The sequence below is a fragment of the Odocoileus virginianus genome, chromosome 14, assembly GCF_023699985.2.
Source record: "Odocoileus virginianus isolate 20LAN1187 ecotype Illinois chromosome 14, Ovbor_1.2, whole genome shotgun sequence".
In the NCBI taxonomy this organism is placed as follows: domain Eukaryota; kingdom Metazoa; phylum Chordata; class Mammalia; order Artiodactyla; family Cervidae; genus Odocoileus; species Odocoileus virginianus.
The window spans coordinates 40,050,800-40,073,360 of NC_069687.1; positions in this window are offsets into that span (position 1 = coordinate 40,050,800).

Below are 22,561 nucleotides of genomic sequence, written 5' to 3' on the forward strand. Positions count from 1 at the left end.
CACGACTAAGAATAACACTTTCATTGAATTAGAAATGGTAATCAGGTGTTCACTAGACACATGAAAGATACTGTTTGGGTTTGGGAAAGAAGGAGAAGAAACATTGATTTCATGGAAAGAGATGAATCCTCACAGCAAGGTGTCATCAAAGGAGCACTGCCAATAGAATCTCTCTTGATAAGGAAGTAACTAAGCAATTCTAAGAATGGCATCTTATATCAAATAAGAAGTTGCTTTCTTATGACTTATGTAATAACTCTCTGCCTCCCTCAAAACATTAGTAAGCCTTTGTAAATTTCTTCTACACACAAGTTGCTGGTGTTCAATCACTAGTCATGTCTGACTCATTGCAACCCCATGGACTGCAGCATACCAGGCTCCTATGTTCTCCATTATCTCCTGGAGTTTGCTCAAATTCATGTCCATTGAGTTAGTGATGCTATCTAACCATCTCATCATCTGTTGCCCCTTCTCCTTTTACCTTCAATCTTTCCCAGCATCAGAGTCTTTTCCATACCTGAGTCAGTTCTTTGCATCAGGTGGCCAAAGTATTGGAGCTTCAGCAACAGTGCTTCCAATGAATAATCAGGACTGCTTTCCTTTAGGATTGACTGGTTTGATCTACTTGCAGTCCAAGGGATTCTCAAGAGTCATCTCTAACACCACAGTTCAAAAGCATCAGTTCTTTCACATTCAGCCTTCTTTATGGTCCAACTCTCAGATCTGTACACAACTACTGGAGAAACCATAGGTTTGACTATATGGACCTTTGTCAGCACACAAGTAGATTGGAGTAAACTGTCAAAACAAGCGAAGGGAAGCAGATTATATCACACTAAAAAGTGCGATGCTGAAAAGAAATATTAATTACAGGGATCATTTATGAAGACATTTATGATAAATTAAAAATATATAATCATGATGATGATGATATAAGCCCTTTTGCAAATACTGGAGACAAGATTGGTATTACATATTGTGGGACATGGAATGGAACAAAGCCATATTGCTCTCTCATTAACATAACAGATAGCCTCAGATGATTGGATACTTTGGAGACATCTATGTTATATTATTCAGTCACATAAAACAATGGTATTTTACTATGATATTTCCAAAATATGAATCTCTTTCTTGCTTCTCCATCTCTAGACTGTCAGTGGGCTTTCCCTTTCCATGAGAATCTTGAATGGCCTTATCAATGATATGTTTGCTTCTGTTCAAAACCTAATTTTTTACTCAGTACTGCCCTTATGAAAGCATTTTTATCTTTGTTCATTTTCAGTCACCTCAAAACTTTTTATAACTATATGTGGCAATAACCTAAGAATGTAAAGTAACTATGTACATATATGTATAACTGAGTCACTTTGTTGTACACCTGAAACTAACACGACATTGTCAATCAACTGTGCTCCAATATAACGTAAAACATAAACCAAAATAACTGCTGAGTACAAAGGAGGCAAGGAGTGTAAATACTGTCAACTACTACGGGTCAATGTCTTAGTAGCTTAGCTTAGTTTTGTTTTTAAATAGCTTCCTTTTTTAGTACAACAACTATCAAAAGCTATGCCCATCAAAAGGGGAACATAAAGCTCATGAAAAAGAAGACATTTAAGGAAGACAAAAGGGAAAGCACAATGAAACAAGAGTTAGAGCGCAACAAACTTTTATGTCTTTATTTAATCAGTTCTCCTAACTTCTATTCATGTGTTTCCTGTTTATTTCTTAATTTTTGCAGAATAAGTGTGCCACTTAAAAAACAATTTTGGCAAGTTTAAAGTGGTAAAGAAAAATTAAAAAAAAAAACTAATATGACCCCGTATTTTCAATTCTAGCTATCTAGCCAACTTTCAGCCTTAACATGGCCTTTTGGAAAGCCCTTTCCAATTTAGCACAAAGAAGTATGACTGTGAAAGTTTGTTATTTTGAAAAAAATCAGTGAAATGTCTTAACAGCACCATACAAACTGACAGTCAATAAGACAGTGCTATTGCCTGAATGATGGGTGAGAAGCCTCATGAATGACTGAATATTACAAAAAGTAAGGAGATGATGTACCCTTACATAGAGTGGGAGTTTTGAAGGGAATCACCAAGTAGTGCATGATGTCTCCAGAAGTAATACTGTTGGTGAGGTGTGCTGTGCTAAATAAACCTTTGAAAGAAGCATTGGTACTTAATAATAAAAGTCTCTTCCTTCATATGGGGTCTAAGAGTGACACATCATTCATGTATGAGCAAAAGGTATGTTGTATTTCCACTGTCTTATACATAGGCCACTAACGAAAGGTGAAGAAGTTACTCTAACTTTGGGTGCATTACTGACTCAAGGTTCACTCTCATAACCAAAGCATAAACTTCCATTTTCAAATGTCTGTAATTATATAACTATACATACACATAAATTTGGTAAGATTAAAAATCCTCTCCAATTCTCTAGTTCAAAGAGACAAAGATTCATTTCAAATCTTTTCAGCTAACTAGGAAAATTATTGCAATTTTTTATTTTTTATGTTTATTTTCTAGGTAAACAAGGTAACTGTACAGAGTAGAGTCAAGACAGACATAGAAAAAGACAATCTGCAAAATGAAATAATAACAAACAGGTACTTGGGCAAAACTGAAAGACATTGAGGTAAGAATAAGCAAGATTTAAGCCTTCATGTAATATATGTGGATATATATGTAATTAAAGTTTTAGATGAAATCACCCTACATATAGACATCATTTTTATTTTGTGGTCTTTTTTTTTAAACTAGAGGTTGCTTTATATTTATTTTGGACTCTTCCCCGCCCACCCCCACCCCCCCCGTACTCTCTTGTTCCTAATTCTTCAATAATAAATTTGTGTTGATTTAATAAAAAATGTTGTTTAAAAGATGATCAGTCTCACATATTAATAACAAAATGAATAAATGTTGGCTTCTGCCTAAAATTTTACATTACTTTAGAAAAATGAACTAATCTCTTTATTATCTATTTTCCTTTTTACTTTTATACACAAAATATTGAAATTAAATACTAAAAATGAAACAAAAATTCATTAACATTTGACTAATTTTAAAAGAGGAAATTTAAGCAGAATGTATGACTATCCCACCCTATCTCCACCCCCAAAAAACCACATACGACTATATGTTGAGGCAAGTTACATAAATGATAGGAGAAAAACAGATGGTGATTGATGTTGTACTCAGTAGATAGATTAGAACAGTAGGTGAAGCCAAGTTTTCATTTGAAACAGGCATTCTCTCCAAAATATCACTGATTTAGGTAATCTGTGATACTTTTTTCTGATTATAGGGTAGTTCATTTAATGCATAGAAATTTTGATGTGTATTCAGTGAAGAATAAATTATTTTTAATGGTTTGCATTTTTAAACAAAAGCAAAGTATCTTACATGGCTTATTTTATATGGCATGCCTATACAAATTAATGCTTGATGCAGATACTAGGGGTTACTCAATGAAACAGCCATAAGAGTAATGAACCTTTCCACTAGGAAAGAGGGAAATGTCTAGATTCTATCTTCACTAACTATTTAGTTTCTAGTTTGGATGGATTAATTTCCTTCATAATTTTTTTCCTAAATGATAGAAAGAGATCTTTGTAAAGTCAAACTTTGTGGAAACAAAGAGTTATAAAAGCGAAGTGCTGCTCTTGAACACAGCAAGCAAGTAAAGTATGTAAGAACAAATTCAACTCAGGTCCTTTGTCTGGAATCTATATTCCCTTTGCCATACTATTGTACATTAGGCAGCAGGAGCATTGGGGACAAAATATGGCCCCAATGCAGGAGTAACTGAATAATAAAATGATGAGTATAATATAAGAAATTATCATACAGGCTAATAGGACAGGGAATCTGATATAGGAAAATTATATAGCAGCCCAATGATATTATGAGTCTAAGCTAACTTCAGCTTTAAGGACACACACAGGTTGAAAGTGAACTACTTGGAAATTGAAGAAAAGTGGTAGTTCCTTATTTGTGTCTGACTCTTTGTGACCCCATGAACTGTAGCCCACCAGGCTCTTCTGCCCATAAAATTCTCCATGCAAGAATACTGGAGTGGGTAGCCATTCCCTTTTTCAGGAGATCTTCCCAACTAGGGATCGAACCCACATTTTTTATGTCTCCTGCACCGGCAGGCTGGTTCTTTACCACTAGCCCACCTGGGAAGCCCTTTTGTGAACTATTTTACCCTCCAGCAATTCCACTGCTTGGTATATATACAAAAGAAATGGAATCTGTATCTCAGTTATCTGCACTTCGATGCTCATTGTGTATTATTCACAACAGTGAAAATATGGAAATTAAGTGTTCATTGACAGATGGATGGATAAAGAAGATGTGGCATAGTATATGTATATATATATATATATATGTTCCTAGATATATAGGATTATTATTCAGCCATAGAAAAGAAAAAATTCTATCATTTTAGACAACTTGAATGAAACTTGAGAACATTATGTTAAGTGAAATAAGCCAGACAGAGAAAGACAAATACTGTATGGTCTACCTTATATGGACAATCTTAAAAAAAATTCCAAACTCGTAGCAGTAGAGAGTAGTAAGGTGGTTACCAGAGACTAAAGTAAGGGAGGAATGGGAAGATGCCCACTAATGAATATAAATCTTAAGTTATAAGATAAATAAATTCTGGGGATCTTGATTATGCCAAAGCCGTTGACTGTGTGGATCACAAAAAACTGTGGAAAATTCTGAAAGAGATGGCGTTACCAGACCACCTGACCTGCCTCCTGAGAAATCTGTATGCAGGTCAAGAAGTAACAGTTAGAACTGGACATAGAACAACAGACTGGTTCCAAATCAGGAAAGGAGTACATCAAGGCTGTATATTGTCACCCTGCTTATTAACTTATATGCAGAGTACATCATGAGAAACACTGGGCTGGAGGAAGCACAAGCTGGAATCAAGATTGTTGGGAGAAATATCAATAACCTCAGATATGCAGATGACACCACCCTTATGGCCGAAAGTGAAGAACTGAAGAGCCTCTTGATGAAAGTGAAAGAGGAGAGTGAAAGTGTTTTGGCTTACAACTCAACATTCAGAAAACTAAGATCATGACATCCGGGTCCATCACTTCATGGCAAATAGATGGTAACAGTGAGAGACTTTATTTTTTATTGGGTGGGGGGCTCCAAAATCACTGCCAGTGGTGACTGCATACATGAAATTAAAAGACGCTTGCTCTTTGGAAGAAAAGTTATGACCTACCTAGAGAGCATTTTAAAAAGCAGAGACATTACTCTGCCAACAAAGGTTCATCTAGTCAAAGCTTTGTTTTTTTCTAGTAGTCATGTATGGATGTGAGAGTTGGACCATAAAGAAAGCCGAGTGCCAAAAGACTGATGCTTTTGAACTGTGGTGTTGGAGAAAACTCTTGAGAGTCCCTTGGATAGCAAGGAGATCCAACCAGTCCATCCTAAAGGAGATCAGTCCCAAATATTTGGGAAAGACTGATGCTGAAGCTGAAACTCCAATCCTTTGGCAATCTGATGTGAAGAACTGACTCATTGGAAAAGACCCTGATGCTGGGAAAGATTGAAGGCAGGAGGAGAAGGGAACAACAAAGGATGAGATGGTTGGATGGCATCACTGACTCAACGGACATGAGTCTGAGTAAGCTCCGGGAGTTGGTGATGGACAGGGAAGCCTGGCGTACTGCAGTCCATGGGGTCACAAAGAGTCAGACACGACTGAGCAACTGAACTGAACAGAACTGAATACTCAGCATAGTAACTATGCTTAATAGAGTATTGTACACTTGAAATTTGCTAATAGAATTATCTTAAGTGTTCTCATACAAAAAAAGATAACTATGTGAGATGATTAATATGACTGTGACAATCATTTCACAATGTATACATATATCAAATCATCACATTGTACACTTTAAATTTATATAATTCTATTTGTCAATTATATTTCCATTAAACTGGAGGGAAAAAATTTTTAATGAATTTGCATTGCAAATAAATATATTAATACAATTTAAATGAGTATAAATGAGTGACACCAGTAAAATGGCATGTCTAAAAATAATCTCATTTATAATATTAATAAGGGTAAATGTTGGAAGATTCAGACTTTTCAGATTTCAGACTCTGGAAATCCCATAGCTGTAGCAATCTAGGGAACATTTATTCAGGAAAAACACTGAAATTTGTTAGGAACAGTGACCTTAGTCCTGTTTCAACTTGCCCTATTTCTATTTCACACTCAAAAGCTATGCAATAGTCTCAAATTCAAGCTCCCATAATCATGATGAAAACCAACAACCTGGCAGTCATGGGAGAGGTTAGAATGGTGTTGAAACTCTTACAAAGCTACTTTCCCAGAGAACTGTCATTACTGACCTGTCTGGTAGTTCCTTTGAAGACTCAACCTGCAAGACAGTCTTTAAATGACCTGACTCAGAACTTTCTCAGTGCAAACAGTCTTTTCCTAGAAAGCAATTATTGAAAACAGGGAAAATAACGAAACATCTCTGCCAAGCCAAAAAAAAAAAAAAAAAAAGAAGAAGAAAAATAAGAAAAGAAAAACCTAAGGAAAGCAAAAGACTTAAACAAGAAATGCTCTAAAGGAAAACTTGGATGTGATGGCCATAGTAAGATTTGAAAAACTCTGATATATTCCTGAGATCCTGAAAGACTAACTCAGTGTTCTAAACTGCCTTGCAATTTACATACACAATCATATCTACCAAATAAAAACACATGTTTATATATTTTGGTATAGTGGTGCCTCACTCATCAAGAGGATGTTTACATATCATATTACTTCTATTACTTGCTAATTGATTTCCTGTTGCCATTTCAGTAACCCCCAAAGTATCTTTCCTACTGCTACCAAGATGACCTGATGATAACTCCTCCATTGAAATTACTTTAATTATCTGTAGACTATTATTTCAACTTCTTAGTATAGTATGAGAAACATTCTCAATTTACTACAAGGCTCCAAGCTCTTCAACACCATCTCGGCTCTTCATTCCCAAGCATGATGCTCTTCTTTAGCTGTACTGAACCAATCACATGTTCGAGGTCTAGACCAAACTGTCTCCCATGTCCTTCCTTTTCTTATCAAATACCATTTGTTATTGATTACAGCCAAGCCAAAATTGTTTCATATGAGGGAATGACCTTATCATGGAGAAGAGGAAACAGACTCAAAATAAAATGGCATGGAGTACTGATGCAAGTAGAGACATTGAAAAGCAGAGACATTACTTAGCAGAGACATTACTTTGAGAACAAAGGTCCATCTAGTCAAAGCTATGGTTTTTCCAGTAGTCATGTATGGATGTGAGAGTTGGACCATAAAAAAGGCTGAGAACTGAAGAATTGATGTTTTTGAACTGCGGTGTTGGAGAAGATTCTTGAGAGTCCCTTGGACTGCAAGGAGATCAAATCAGTTAATCCAAAAGGAAATCAATCCTGAATATTCATTGGAAGGACTAATGCTGAAGCTGAAGCTCCAATACTTTGGCCACCTGATGCGAAGAACTGACTCATTGGAAAAGACCCTGATGCTGGGAAAGATTGAAGGCAGGGGGAGAAGGAGACAACACTGCATGAGATGGTTGGATGGCATCACCAACTCGATGGACATGAGTTTGAGTAAGCTCCGGGAGTTGGTGATGGACAGGGAAGCCTGGCGTACCACAGTCCATGGGGTCACAGAGTCAGTCATGACTGGGCAACTGAACAGAACTGATTGATGCAAGCCTTTTAATCACATCTAAGTAAACATACATTTACACTCATTCATATTGTCATAATCTGTTACCCACATACTTGGGAAGACAAACATTATAAATGAAAGGATACAGGCTGGATAACTTAGTGCTACTGACAATTAACTGAAGATAGGCTGCTATTAATACTTTAGTTTTATGTTATTTGTGGCATGAGATAACCAGTGAATCTTCAACTTTAAGCAATGCAGGTGGATTTGCTATTGTTGTTAGACCTGTTTCTGGCTTAATTCTCTAGTTGAGAATGGGCTTGGGTCTAACTTTAGAGTTCTTTTTTTTTTTTTCATGAAGTATATGTTCATTTGCCAGACACACCTCTGAACATCAAACAGTTGTCATTGATACTGATTTTTAATAGCAAATATTAAGTCATTACTCCAGTAGAGTTCAGCACTTTAAAATACAACATAGGTAAGTTTACTGACATTAATAATTCCCACAGTAACCTACTCTATACTTGATAGGAGGCACAACTAAAATCAGTAACACTGAACATTCAACCAAATGTACCCTTTTGGTTTCCTTGACCATCACAAGGGACAAAAAAGGTCTGGACCTAGAAGCAGAAGATATTATTAATAAGAGATGACAAGAACAAACAGAAGAGCTATACAAAAAAGATCTTAATGACCCAGGTAGCCAGGATGGTGTGATCACTCAGGTACAGCCAGGCATCCTGGACTGTGAAGTCAAGTGGGTCTTAGGAAGCATCATACGAACAAACCTAGTGGAGGTGATAGAATTCCAGCTGAGCTATTTCAAATCCTGAAAGAGGATGCTGTGAAAGTGCCACACTCAATATGCCAACAAATTTGGAAAACTCAGCAGTGGCCACAGGACTGAAGAAGTTCAGTTTTCATTCCAATGCCAAAGAAAGGCAATGCCAAAGAATGTTCAAACTACCACACAATTGCCGTCATTTCACATGCTAGTAAGGTCATGCTCAAAATTCTCCAACCTAGGCTTCAAGAGTACATGAATCAAGAAATTTCAGATCTGCAAGTTGGATGTCGAAAAGGCAGAGGAACCAGAGATCAAATTGCCAACATCCACTTGATCACAGAAAAAGAAAGGGAATTCCAAAAAAAATCTACTTCTGCTTCATTGACTATGCTGAAGCCTTTGACTGTGTGGATCACAACAAACTGTAGGAAATTCTTAAAGAGATGGGAATACCAGACCACCTTACCTGCCTCCTGAGAAATCTGTATGCAGGTCAAATGCAGCAGTTAGAACCAACAAGGAACACTGAACTGGTTTCAAATTGAAAAAGGATTAAGTCAAGAATGTATATTGTCACCCTGCTTACTCAACTTATGTGCAGAGTACATCAGGTGGAATGCAGGGCTGGATGAAGCACAAGCTGGAATCAAGACTGCCTGGAGAAATATCAATAACCTCAGATATGCAGATGACACCACCCTTATGGCAGAAAGCAAAGAGGAACTAAAGAGCCTCTTGATGAAGGTAAAAGAGGAGAGTGAAAAAGTTGGCTTAAAACTCAACATTCAGAAAACTAAGATCATGGCATCTGGTCCCATCACTTCATGACAAATAGATTGGGAAACAATGGAAAAAGTGACAGACTATTTTTGGGGGCTCCAAAATCACTGCAGATGGTGATTGCAGCCATGAAACTAAAACACTCTAAATTCTTGGAAGAGAAGCAATGGCAAATCTTGTTCAGTCACTCAGTCACGTCTGACTCTTTGCCACCCCTGGACTGCAGCACGCCAGGTTTCCTTGTCCTTCATGATCTCCCAGAGCTTGCTCAAAATCATATCCATTTAGTCAGTGATGTCATTCAACCATCTCTTCCTCTGTCATTCTCTTCTCCTTCTGTCTTCAATTTTTCCCAGCATCAGGGTCTTTCCCAATGCGTCAACTCTTCGTATCTGATAGCCAAAGTTTGAGTCTTCTCCAGCACTACAATTCAAAGGCATCAAGTCTTTGGTGCTCAGACTTTCTTTTATAATAAAGCTAGACATGGTATTAAAAAGCAGAGACATTACTTTGCTGACAAAGTTCCCTATAGTCAAAGCTATGGTTTTTCCAGTAGTCATGTATGGATATGAGAGTTGAACCATAAAGAAGGATGAGGGAGCATCAAAGAATTTCTGCTTTCAAACAGTGGTGTTGGAGAAGACACTTAAGTGTCCCTTGGACAGCAAGGAGACAAAACCAGTCAACCATAAAGCAAATCAATCCTAAATATTCATTGGAAGGACTGATGCTGAAGCTGAAGCTCCAATGCTTTGGTCACCTGATGTGAAGAGTTACTTATTGGAAAGACCCTGATGTTGGTAAAGACAGAAGATAGGAGGAGAATGGGATGACAGAGGATGAGATGGTTGGATGACATCATTGACTCAATGGATATGAGCAAGCTCCAGGAGATGGTGAAGGACAGAGAAGCTGCAGTCCATTGGGTCACAAACAGTCAGACATGACTGAACAATTGAACATCAACAACAAGTTTAGCTCCAGAAAAAAATAAATTACCTTTCTTTTGTGTACACAAATCACTTTGTAAATGCCACTATAAGAGTACTTATCTAATCTTATTAAATTATTTATATTGTGAATTCAAACCTTGAATGTTTAGAGCAGGCATAGCAACTATATTTTCTTTATTATATATTTTAAGTGAATCACATAGTTTCTGATATACAACAAGTATAGAATGATATTTCTTATGTTATACTGAATCTGAAATTTCCAAAATATGATTGAAAATCCAGGAGATAAACTTCTGACCCAAGAAAATTCTTCAGTAGTCATTGAATTCATCACCTCTGCATACTTATTATTAAATATTAGTCCTTAAGAGGGGTCCAAGATGGTAGCATTGGAAGACCCTGGGCTCACCTCCTCCCATAGACTCAACAAATCTACACCTATATACAGAGCAATTCCTCCTAAAGAACACTGAGGGCTAACTGAACAGACAGTACACACAAAACGACTACGTAGAAATCGGTAGAAAAGATGGAGAAACAGGAACCCTATCGCTATCACAGTGACCTGCAATAGGGAGGGATATATCTGAGAGGCCAGAGCACAGACTCACCCATTTTTGGACACCGTGAAAAGACAGAAGTTTAAAGGGAACCTAGATTACATGGGAAGAAAATTCACTTACTAACCCTGTAATTTCTTTCAAACAGGCAAAACTTCTGGAGCCCTCCCTGGGGGTTGGAGGTGCTGGTTAGCAGCATTATTTGAGTCTGCCTGGGACTCTTTCCAGCCTCCATTTGCTTCAGTGCCATCCAGCCCACCAAGGTGACCTCAGGGCAGCGATTGCCAGGGTCTGCCATCGGCCCACATCCACTCCAGCTCCAGTCAGTCTGTCAAGGCTCTCAGGTGCAAGAGGTCCACAGAGGAGCCACTCCCACACAGGGCCATTCCTTCAAGACCAGGAGAGGTAGCTGCTTTGCTTAATTCGTAGAAACAAAAATGAAAGTCAAACAAAGTGAGGGTACAGAGGAATAAGTTCCAAATGAAAGAACAAAATAAAACTCTGGAAAAAAGTTCTGGTGAAACAGAGAAAAGTAATTAATCTGATTAAAGAATTCAAAGAAAAAGTCTTTAGGATACTCACTAAACTCAGGAGAATGGAGAAACTAAGTAAGAACTTCAACAATGACTTAGAAAATATAACTAACCAGAACTGAAGATTATAATAACTGAAATAGAAAAAAAAAAACCACCAAAGGGAATCAACATCATATTAGATGATACAGAAGAACATAAAAGTGATCTGGATTCTAGACTAGTGGAAATAAATCAGAACAGCAAAAAGAAGAAAGAAACTTTTTTAAATGATAAGGGTTTAGGGAATCCTGAGACAACATCAACTGTACTAATATCCTCATTATAAGGACCCCAGATGGAAAAGATTGAGAGAAGGGGACAGAAAATGTATTGAAAAAATAATGCGAAAAAAAAAAAAAGAAATAATGCCTCAGAACTTCCCCTAAGGTGTGGAAGAAAACAGATGCTCAGGTACAGGAATCACAGAGAGTCCCAAAGAAGATGAATCTAAAAAGGTTCACACCAACAGATGTTATATTAAAATGAGAAAAGTTAGAAAATTTTAAAGGCAGCAAGATTTAAAAAAAAACTAACCTAATCTCTATAATACGATCCACTGATTTTTCATCAGAAATTTTAGAGGTCAAATGGAGAGGCAGAATATACTAAAGAACTGAAAGGAAAAAGTGTATAACCAGAATACTCTATCCAGTAAGGTTATTATTCAGATTGAAAGAGAGAGAAAAAGTTTCCTAGTTAAGGAAAAAAAAATTTACTGGCCTTACAAGAAATGTTAAAGGGTCTTCTTTAAACATAAAAGAAAAGGCCACAACTAGAAGCAAGAAGATATATGAAAGGAAAAATCTCCCTGATAAAGGAACATCGATAGTAAAGGCAGTGGATCAGCCACTTAAAAAGCTAGTATAAGATTAAAAGACAGAAGCAGTATAATCAACTATAACTATAATAAGCAGCAAAGGGATCACAAAATAAAAATATGTAAAATATTGCATCAAATGCCTAAAGCATGCAGGTGGGAGTAAAAGTGTAGTGCTTTTAGAATGCTTTTAAATCTAAGTCACTGGCAGCTTAAAACAGATGACCATATATACAGTCAATATATATATATAAACATGATAACCATAACCAAAATCCTACTATGAATACACAAAAAATAAAGAGAATGGAATTAAAACGTAACTTTAAAGGAATCCATCAAGTCACAAGGGAAGAAACCAAGAGAAGACAGGGACAGGAAAAAAAAACTACAAAAATGAACAAAAACAACTAGAAAACAATTAACAAAATGGCAACAACTACATACCTACTAATAATTACTTTAAATGTAAATGGACTCAATGCTGTACTCAAAAGACATAGGGAAATGAAATAGATTTTAAACAATTAAGACCTATGTATATGCTACCTACAAGAAACTAATCTCTGATCTAAAGACACACATGGACTGAAAGTGGAAATGCAAACAAATGGAAACAAAAGGAAATCTAGGGTAGAAATACTCATATCAAACAAAATAGATTTGAAAACCAAACTGTAACAAAGGCCAAAGAAGGATGTTATGTAATGAGAAAGGGGTCAATTCAACAAGAGGATATAACATAGTAAATGTTTAGGCACTCAACATAGGAGCACTTTAATATGTAAAACTAGTATTAACAAAAATAAAGGGAGAAAAGAATCAGAATACACATTCTTTTCGGTACACATTCTTCAGAATAGATCACATTTTAGGTTACAAATTAGTCATAGTAATTTTTAAAACATTGAAATCATATGCAGTATCTATTCTGATGACAGTGAATTCAACTACAAGGAGAAAACTGGGGGAAAAAACCATAATCATTGAGAGACTAAACAACAATCAAGCCATCAATGAAAAAAATCAAAGAGGAAATTAAAAAGGCTATGAGATAAACAAAACTGGAATTATAGCTGCCCAAAATCTATGCAATGAAGCAAAACAAGAAAAACCTTAATTGAAAGGTACATTTAGAGAAACTTAAAAAAAAACAAAGCAAAGTCCAAAGTTAATAGACAGAAGAAAATAAAAAAGATCAGAGTAAAAATAAATGAGACAGAGACTACATCAAAAAGGTCAGTGAAGCTAACAGTTGGTTCTTGGAAAAGGTAAAATTGACAACTTTTAGCCAGCTGTATCAAAAAAGAGGGCACTGAAATATATAAAATCAGAAATGAAAGAGGAGAACTTATAACTAACAGCAAATAAACACAAATGGCTATATGAGAATACTATGAATAATTATATGTCAATAAATTATACAACCTAGAAGAAATGGGCAATATCCCAGAACCATAATCTTCTCACTGAATCATGAAAAAATAGAAAATATTAGTAGACCAATTGCTAGTAATAAACTTGAACCAATAACCAAAGAACTCTCCTTAAACAAAAGTCCAGGTCCAGATGGCTTCACAGTGAATACTGCCAAACATTAAAAAAAGAGTTAATACACATTCTTCTCCAATTATTTATTCCCAAACAACTGATGAGGAAGGAACATTTCCAAACTCATTTTACAAGACCATCTTTACCCTAGAAGCAAAACATGACAAAGATTAAAAAAAAAAAAAAAACACAGGCACGTATGCCTGATGAACATAGATGCAAAAATCATCAATAAAATACTCACAAACAGAATTCAACAACTGTTTGTAGGTTCACACACAATGAGAAAGTGGCATTCGTTCCAAGGATGCAAACCAGGTTTGACATCCATAAATCAATCATTGTAGTATACCACATTAACAAACTGAAAGATAAAAATCATACAATCATCTCAGTAACATAGAAAAAGTATTTGACAGAATCCAACATTCATTTATGAAAAAAAATTCTCTAAAAAGTGGGTATACAGGAAACATTGCTCCATACAATAAAGACCATTTATTACAAATTCTGAGCTAACATCATAATAAATGATGAAAAGATAAAAGCTTTTCCTCTAAGATCAGGAACAAGACATGGATGCCCACTCTCGCCACTTCACTTAAATATAGTATCAGAAGTCCAAATCACTTCATTCAGACAACAAAAAGAAATAAAAGGCATCCAAATCAAAAAAGAAGTAAAACTGTCACTATTTATAGATTACATAATACGACATATAAAAAATCACAAAGACTCTGCCAAAAAAAAATGTTAGAACTAATAAATGAATTCAGTAAATTTGCAGGATACAAAATTAATACATGGAAGTTAGCTGCATTTATGTCCACTAATAACAAATGATAATTAATCTATGAAAAAGGAGGCAAGAATATTCAATAGGGAAGAGACAGTCTTTTCAATAAATGCTATTGGGAAATTGGTCAGTTACATCCAAAATAATAAAATGGGACCACTTTCTTATGCCATATATAAAAATGAACCCAAATGAATTCAAGACTTAAATGTAACACCTGAAATGATAAAACTTCTAGAAAAAAATATAGGCAGTAACCTCTTTGATGTTGATCTTAACATTTTTTGTATATGTCTTTCCAGGCAAGGGCAATAAAAGCAAAGATAAACAAATGGGGGGGAGGAGCCAAGATGGCGGAGGAATAGGACGGGGAGACCACTTTCTCTCCTACAAATTCATCGAAAGAACATTTGAACGCTGAGCAAATTTCACAAAACAACTTCTGATGGCTAGCAGAGGACATCAGGCTCCCAGAAAAGCAGCCCATTGTCTTCGAAGGGAGGTAGGACAAAATATAAAAGATAAAAAGGGAGACAAAAGAGCTACGGACGGAGACCCGTCCCGGGAAGGGAGTCTTAATAGAGGAAGTTTCCAATCACCAGGAAACCCTCGCACTGGCGGGACTGGGGGAAGTTTTCGGCAATCTAACTGGGAGGAAAAATTAAATAAGGCCCACAGATTACGTGCCTAAAAGCAACTCCCAGCAGAAAAGTACCCCAGACGCCCGCACCCGCCAGCAACAAGCGGGGTCGGAACGGAGAGGAGCAGGCGGCATTGCTTAGGGTAAGGACCGCCCGAAGACCCTGAGAGCAACCGGAGGGAGCTTTTTTAAACTGTAGGATAGCAATGGTCAAAATTAACCGGCGAACACACTGCCGGCGGTTCGCAAAACAAAGGGACTGAGAAACTCCAGAGAAGAGCTGGCCCATCCCCGCTGGAGGTAGGAGGCAGGGGGGAGGGGAAAAGGGCAAACTCAGCCCCTGAGAAGCCACCCCCTCCCACACTGCAAACAGGCCCCCGGTTCCTAGTTAAAGACTTCCTGAGACCCGACTGGCGGTGCGTGCTGGGGCCGCGGAGGGGAAAAGCGCGCCGTACCCGGGGAGAGTGCGCCCAAGCCTCTGGCTGCCTGAGCCGCTCGCCACGGAGGGAAAAGGCGCGCTGAACCCGGGGAGAGTGCGCCCAAGCCTCTGGCTGCGTGAACCGCTCAGGCCGGGAAAGGCACAAAACGCAGGCGCAACCTAATTCGCGCTTTTGTGGAGTACCCGAAAACTGGAACCGCACTCAACGCAGGGCCCGCTCCATATAGAGCAGCCGGGAGCCTGAGCAGTGTATACGGGGAAAGCACTGACACCCGTGAGCGGGGCAAACCCAGTGTGGCCCGTGAGTGCTAGCCACACGGAGCGGTATCTGTCTGCAGCGCCCCGCCCTCCCCGTAGCAGGACTGAACTGAACTAGCGAACCTAAATAAGAGATCACTTCCGCCCACCTTTGTCAGGGCAGAAATTAGACACCGAAGAGACGGCAAACAGAAGCCAAATAAACAAAGGGAACCGCTTCAGAAAGGACCAGTGCAACAGATTAAAATCCCTGAAGGTAACACCGACTACACCAGAAGGGGCCTATAGATATCGAGAAGTGTAAGCTGGAAAGAGGAGCTATCTGAAGTTGAACTGAACCTACACTGACCGAAACAACTCCACAGAAATTCCTAGATATATATGTATACTTTTTTTTTAATTTAAAAAAAAATTTTTTTTTCTTTCCTTTTTTTTTATTTTTTACTTTTTCTCTTTTATTTTCTTTTAAAATTCCCTATTACTCCCCCATTACTCCTCAACTTTCATTTTCATATATTTTTACGATTTTTTAATTAGGGAAAAAAATTTTTTTTTTCTTTTTCTTGTTTTTCTCTATTTCCTTTTAAAGTCCTCTAATACTACTCTATTATTCCTTAATTTTCATTTTCATTTCACTATAACCTTGCCAAAAAAAAAAAAAGAGAGAAACCCTATTTTTAAACTGAACTTCATATACATTTCTAAATTTTTTTTTGTTTGTTTTTGTTTTTAAATATTGTATTTCAAAGAGTCTAACCTCTACACTAGATTTTTAATCTTTGTTTTTCAGTATGTGATATAAATTTTGGACATTTAAGAATCCAATATTCAGTTCCCATTTCTATTCAGGAGTGTGGTGATTACTCTCCCACTTTTGACTCTCTGTTTTCTACCTCAGAACACCTCTATTTCCTCCTTTCCCCTTCTCTTCCCAATCCAATTCTGTGAATCTTTGTGGGTGTCTGGGCTACAGAGAACACTTTGGGAACAGATAACTGCATAGATCTGTCTCTCTCCTCTTGAGTCCCCTTTTTCTCCTCCTGCTCACCTCTATCTCCTTCCTCCCTCTCCTATTCTTCATGTAACTCTGTGAACCTCTCTGGTTGTCTCTCATGGTGGAGAATCTTTTCACCATTAACCTAGAAGTTTTATTATCAGTGCTGTATAGTTGGAGAAGTCTTGAGACTATTGGAAGAATAAAACTGAAATCCAGAGGCAGGAGACTTAAGCCCAAAACCTGAGAAAACCAGAAAACTTCTGACTACACGGAACATTAAGGAATAAGAGACCATCCAAAAGCCTCCATACCTACACTAAAACCAACCACCACCCAAGAGCCAATAAGCTCCAGTACAAGACATACCACGCAAATTCTTTAGCAACGCAGGAACATAGACCTGAGTGTCAACATACAGGCTGTCCAAAGTCACACCTAACACATAGACCCATCGCAAAACTCATTACTAGACACTCCATTGTACTCCAGAGAGAAGAAATCCAATTCCACACACCAGAACGCTGACACAAGCTTCCCTAACCAGGAAACCTTGACAAACCAATCCTCCAACCCCACCCACTGGGTGAAACCTCCACAATAAAAAGGAACCACAGACCACAAGAATACAGAAAGCCCACTCCAGACACAGCAATCTAAACAAGATGAAAAGGCAGAGAAATACCCAACAGGCAAAGGAACATGAAAAAAGCCCAGCAAGGCAAACAAAAGAGGAGGAAATAGGGAATCTACCTGAAAAAGAATTTAGAATAATGATAATAAAAATGATCCAAAATCTTGAAAACAAAATGGAGTTACAAATAAATAGCCTGGAGACAAAGATTGAGAAGATGCAAGAAATGTTTAACAAGGACCTAGAAGAAATTTTTTAAAAAGTCAATTAAAAATTAATAATGAAATAAATGAGATCAAAAACACTGTGGAGGGAACCATGAGTAGAATAACAGAGACAGAAGATAGGATAAGTGAGTTAGAAGATAAAATGGTGGAAATAAATGAAGCAGAGAGGAAAAAAGAAAAAAGAATCAAAAGAAATGAGGACAACCTCAGGGACCTCTGGGACAATGTGAAACGCCCCAACATTCGAATCATAGGAGTCCCAGAAGAAGAAGACAAAAAGAAAGGCCATGAGAAGTTACTTGAGGAGATAATAGCTGAAAACTTCCCTAAAATGGGGAAGGAAATAGCCACCCAAATCCAAGAAACCCAGAGAGTCCCAAACAGGATAAACCCAAGGCAAAACACCCCAAGACACATATTAATCAAATTAACAAAGATCAAACACAAAGAACAAATATTAAAAGCAGCAAGGGAGAAACAACAAATAACACACAAAGGGATTCCCATAAGGATAACAGCTGATCTATCAATAGAAACTCTTCAGGCCAAAAGGGAATGGCAGGACATACTTAAAGTAATGAAAGAGAATAACCTACAACCTAGATTACTCTACCCAGCAAGGATCTCATTCAGATATGAAGGAGAACTCAAAAGCTTTACAGACAAGCAAAAGCTGAGAGAATTCAGCACCACCAAACCAGCTCTTCAACAAATACTAAAGGATCTTCTCTAGACAGGAAACACAGAAAGATGGTATAAACGTGAACCCCAAACAACAAAATAAATGGCAACAGGACCATACCTATCAATAATTACCTTAAATGTAAGTGGGTTGAATGCCCCAACCAAAAGACAAAGGCTGGCTGAATGGATACAAAAGCAAGACCCCTATATATGCTGTCTACAAGAGACCCACCTCAAAACAAGGGACACATACAGACTAAAAGTGAAGGGCTGGAAAAAAATATTCCATGCAAACGGAGACCAAAAGAAGCAGGAGTCACAATACTCATATCAGATAAAATAGACTTTAAAATAAAGACTGTGAAAAGAGACAGATGGACACTACATAATGATCAAAGGATCAATCCAAGAAGAAGATATAACAATTATAAATATATATGCACCCAACATAGGAGTACCGCAATATGTAAGGCAAACGCTAACGAGTATGAAAGAGGAAATTAATAGTAACACAATAATAGTAGGAGACTTTAATACCCCACTCACAACTATGGATAGATCAACTAAACAGAAAATGAACAAGGAAACACAAACTTTAAAGGACGCAATGGACCAGCTAAACCTAATTGACATCTATAGGACGTTTCACCCCAAAACAATCAACTTCACCTTTTTCTCAAGTGCACACGGAACCTTCTCCAGAATAGATCACATCCTGGGCCATAAATCTAGTCTTGGTAAATTCAAAAAAACTGAAATCATTCCAGTCATCTTTTCTGACCACAGTGCAGTAAGATTAGATCTCAATTACAGGAAAAAAATTATTAAAAATTCAAACATATGGAGGTTAAACAACATGCTTCTGAATAACCAACAAATCATAGAAGAAATCAAAAAAGAAATCAAAATATGCATAGAAATGAATGAAAATGAAACAACAACCCAAAACCTATGGGACACGGTAAAAGCAGTGCTAAGGGGAAGATTCATAGCATTACAGGCCTACCTCAAGAAACAAGAAAAAATTCAAATAAATAACCTAACTCTACACCTAAAGCAACTAGAGAAGGAAGAAATGAAGAACCCCAGGGTTAGTAGAAGGAAAGAAATCTTAAAAATTAGGGCAGAAATAAATGCAAAAGAAACTAAAGAGACCATAGCTAAAATCAACAAAGCTAAAAGCTGGTTTTTTGAAAAAATAAACAAAATTGACAAACCATTAGCAAGACTCATTAAGAAACAAAGGGAGAAGAAACAAATTAACAAAATTAGAAACGAAAATGGAGAGATCACAACAGACAACACTGAAATACAAAGGATCATAAGAGACTACTACCAGCAGCTCTATGCCAATAAAATGGACAACTTGGAAGAAATGGAGAAGTTTCCAAAACTGAACCAGGAAGAAATAGAAGATCTTAACAAACCCATCAGAAGCAAGGAAATCGAAACTGTAATCAGAAATCTTCCAGCAAACAAAAGCCCAGGACCAGATGACTTCACAGCTGAATTCTACCAAAAATTTAGAGAAGAGCTAACACCTATCTTACTCAAACTCTTCCAGAGAATTGCAGAAGAAGGTAAACTTCCAAACTCATTCTATGAGGCCACCATCACCCTAGTTCCAAAACCAGACAAAGATGCCACAAAAAAAGAAAACTACAGGCCAATATCACTGATGAACATAGAAGCAAAGATCCTTAACAAAATTCTAGCAAACAGAATCCAACAACATATTAAAAAATCATACACCATGACCAAGTGGGCTTTATCCCAGGAATGCAAGGATTCTTTAATATCCACAAATCAATCAGTGTAATACACCACATTAACAAATTGAAAGATAAAAACCATATGATAGATGGTTGAAAAAGATGCAGAAATAGATGCAGAAAAAGCCTTTGACAAAATTCAACATCCATTTATGATTAAAACTCTCCAGAAAGCAGGAATAGAAGGAACATACCTCAACATAATAAAAGCTATATATGACAAACCCACAGCAAGCATCACCCTCAATGGTGAAAAATTGAAAGCAGTTCCCCTGAAATCAGGCACAAACAAGGGTGCCCACTCTCACCACTACTATTCAACATAGTTTTGGAAGTGTTGGCCACAGCAATCAGGGCAGAAAAAGAAGTAAAAGGAATCCAGATAGTAAAAGAAGAAGTGAAACTCTCTCTGTTTGCAGATGACATGATCCTCTACATAGAAAACCCTAAAGACTCTACCAGAAAATTACTAGAGCTAATCAACGAATACAGTAAAGTTGCAGGATATAAAATTAACGCACAGAAATCTCTTGCATTCCTATACATTAACAATGAGAAAACAGAGAAATTAAGGAAACAATACCATTCACCATTGCAACAAAAAGAATAAAATACTTAGGGGTACATCTACATAAAGAAACAAAAGACCTATACATAGGAAACTATAAAACACTGATGAAAGAAAGAGGACACAAACAGATGGAGAAATATACCGTGTTCATGGATTGGAAGAATCAATATTGTCAAAATGGCTATACTACCCAAAGCAATCTATAGATTCCATGCAATCCCTATCAAACTACCAATGGTATTTTTCACAGAACTAGAACAAATAATTTCACAATTTGTATGGAAATACAAAAACCCTCGAATAGCCAAAGTAACCTTGAGAAAGAAGAATGGAACTGGAGGAATCAACCTGCCTGACTTCAGACTAGACTACAAAGCCACAGTCATCAAGACAGTATGGTACTGGCACAAAGACAGAAATATAAATCAATGGAACAGAATAGAAAGCCCAGAGATAAATCCACGAACCTATGGTCACCTTATCTTCGACAAAGGAGGCAAGGATATACAATGGAAAAAAGACAACCTCTTTAACAAGTGGTGCTGGGAAAACTGGTCAACCACCTGTAAAAGAATGAAACTAGAACACTTTCTAACACCATACACAAAAATAAACTCAAAATGGATTAAAGATCTAAATGTAAGACCAGAAACTATAAAACTCCTAGAGGAGAACATAGGCAAAACACTCTCTGACATAAATCACAGCAGGATCCTCTATGACCCACATCCCAGAATTTCAGAAACAAAAGCAAAAATAAATAAATGGGACCTAATGAAACTTAAAAGCTTTTGCGCAACAAAGGAAACTATAAGCAAGGTGAAAAGACAGCCCTCAGATTGGGAGAAAATAATAGCAAACGAAGCAACAGACAACGGATTAATCTCAAAAATATACAAGCAACTCCTCCAGCTCAACTCCAGAAAAATAAATGACCCAATCAAAAAATGGGCCAAAGAACTGAACAGACATTTCTCAAAGGAAGACATACAGATGGCAAAAAAACACATGAAAAGATGCTCAACATCACTCATTATCAGAGAAATGCAAATCAAAACCACAATGAGGTACCATTACACGTCAGTCAGGATGGCTGCTATCCAAAAGTCTACAAGCAATAAATGCTGGAGAGGGTGTGGAGAAAAGGGAACCCTCTTACACTGTTGGTGGGAAGGCAAATTAGTACAGCCACTATGGAAAACAGTGTGGAGATTTCTTAAAAAGCTGGAAATAGAACTGCCATATGACCCAGCAATCCCACTTCTGGGCATACACACCGAGGAAACCAGATCTGAAAGAGACACATGCACCCCAATGTTCATCGCAACACTGTTTGTAATAGCCAGGACATGGAAGCAACCTAGATGCCCATCAGCAGACGAATGGATGAGGAAGCTGTGGTACATATACACCATGGAATATTACTCAGCCATTAAAAATAATTCATTTGAATCAGTTCTAATGAGATGGATGAAACTGGAGCCCATTATACAGAGCGAAGTAAGCCAGAAAGATAAAGACCATTACAGTATACTAACACATATATATGGAATTTAGAAAGATGGTAACAATAACCCTATATGCAAAAAAAGAAAAAGAGACTCAGATGTTTAGAACAGACTTGTGGATTCTGTGGGAGAAGGCGAGGGTGGGATGTTTCAAGAGAACAGCATCGAAACATGTATATTATCAAGGGTGAAACAGATCACCAGCCCAGGTTGGATGCATGAGAGAAGTGCTCGGGCCTGGTGCACTGGGAAGACCCAGAGGGATGTGGTGGAGAGGG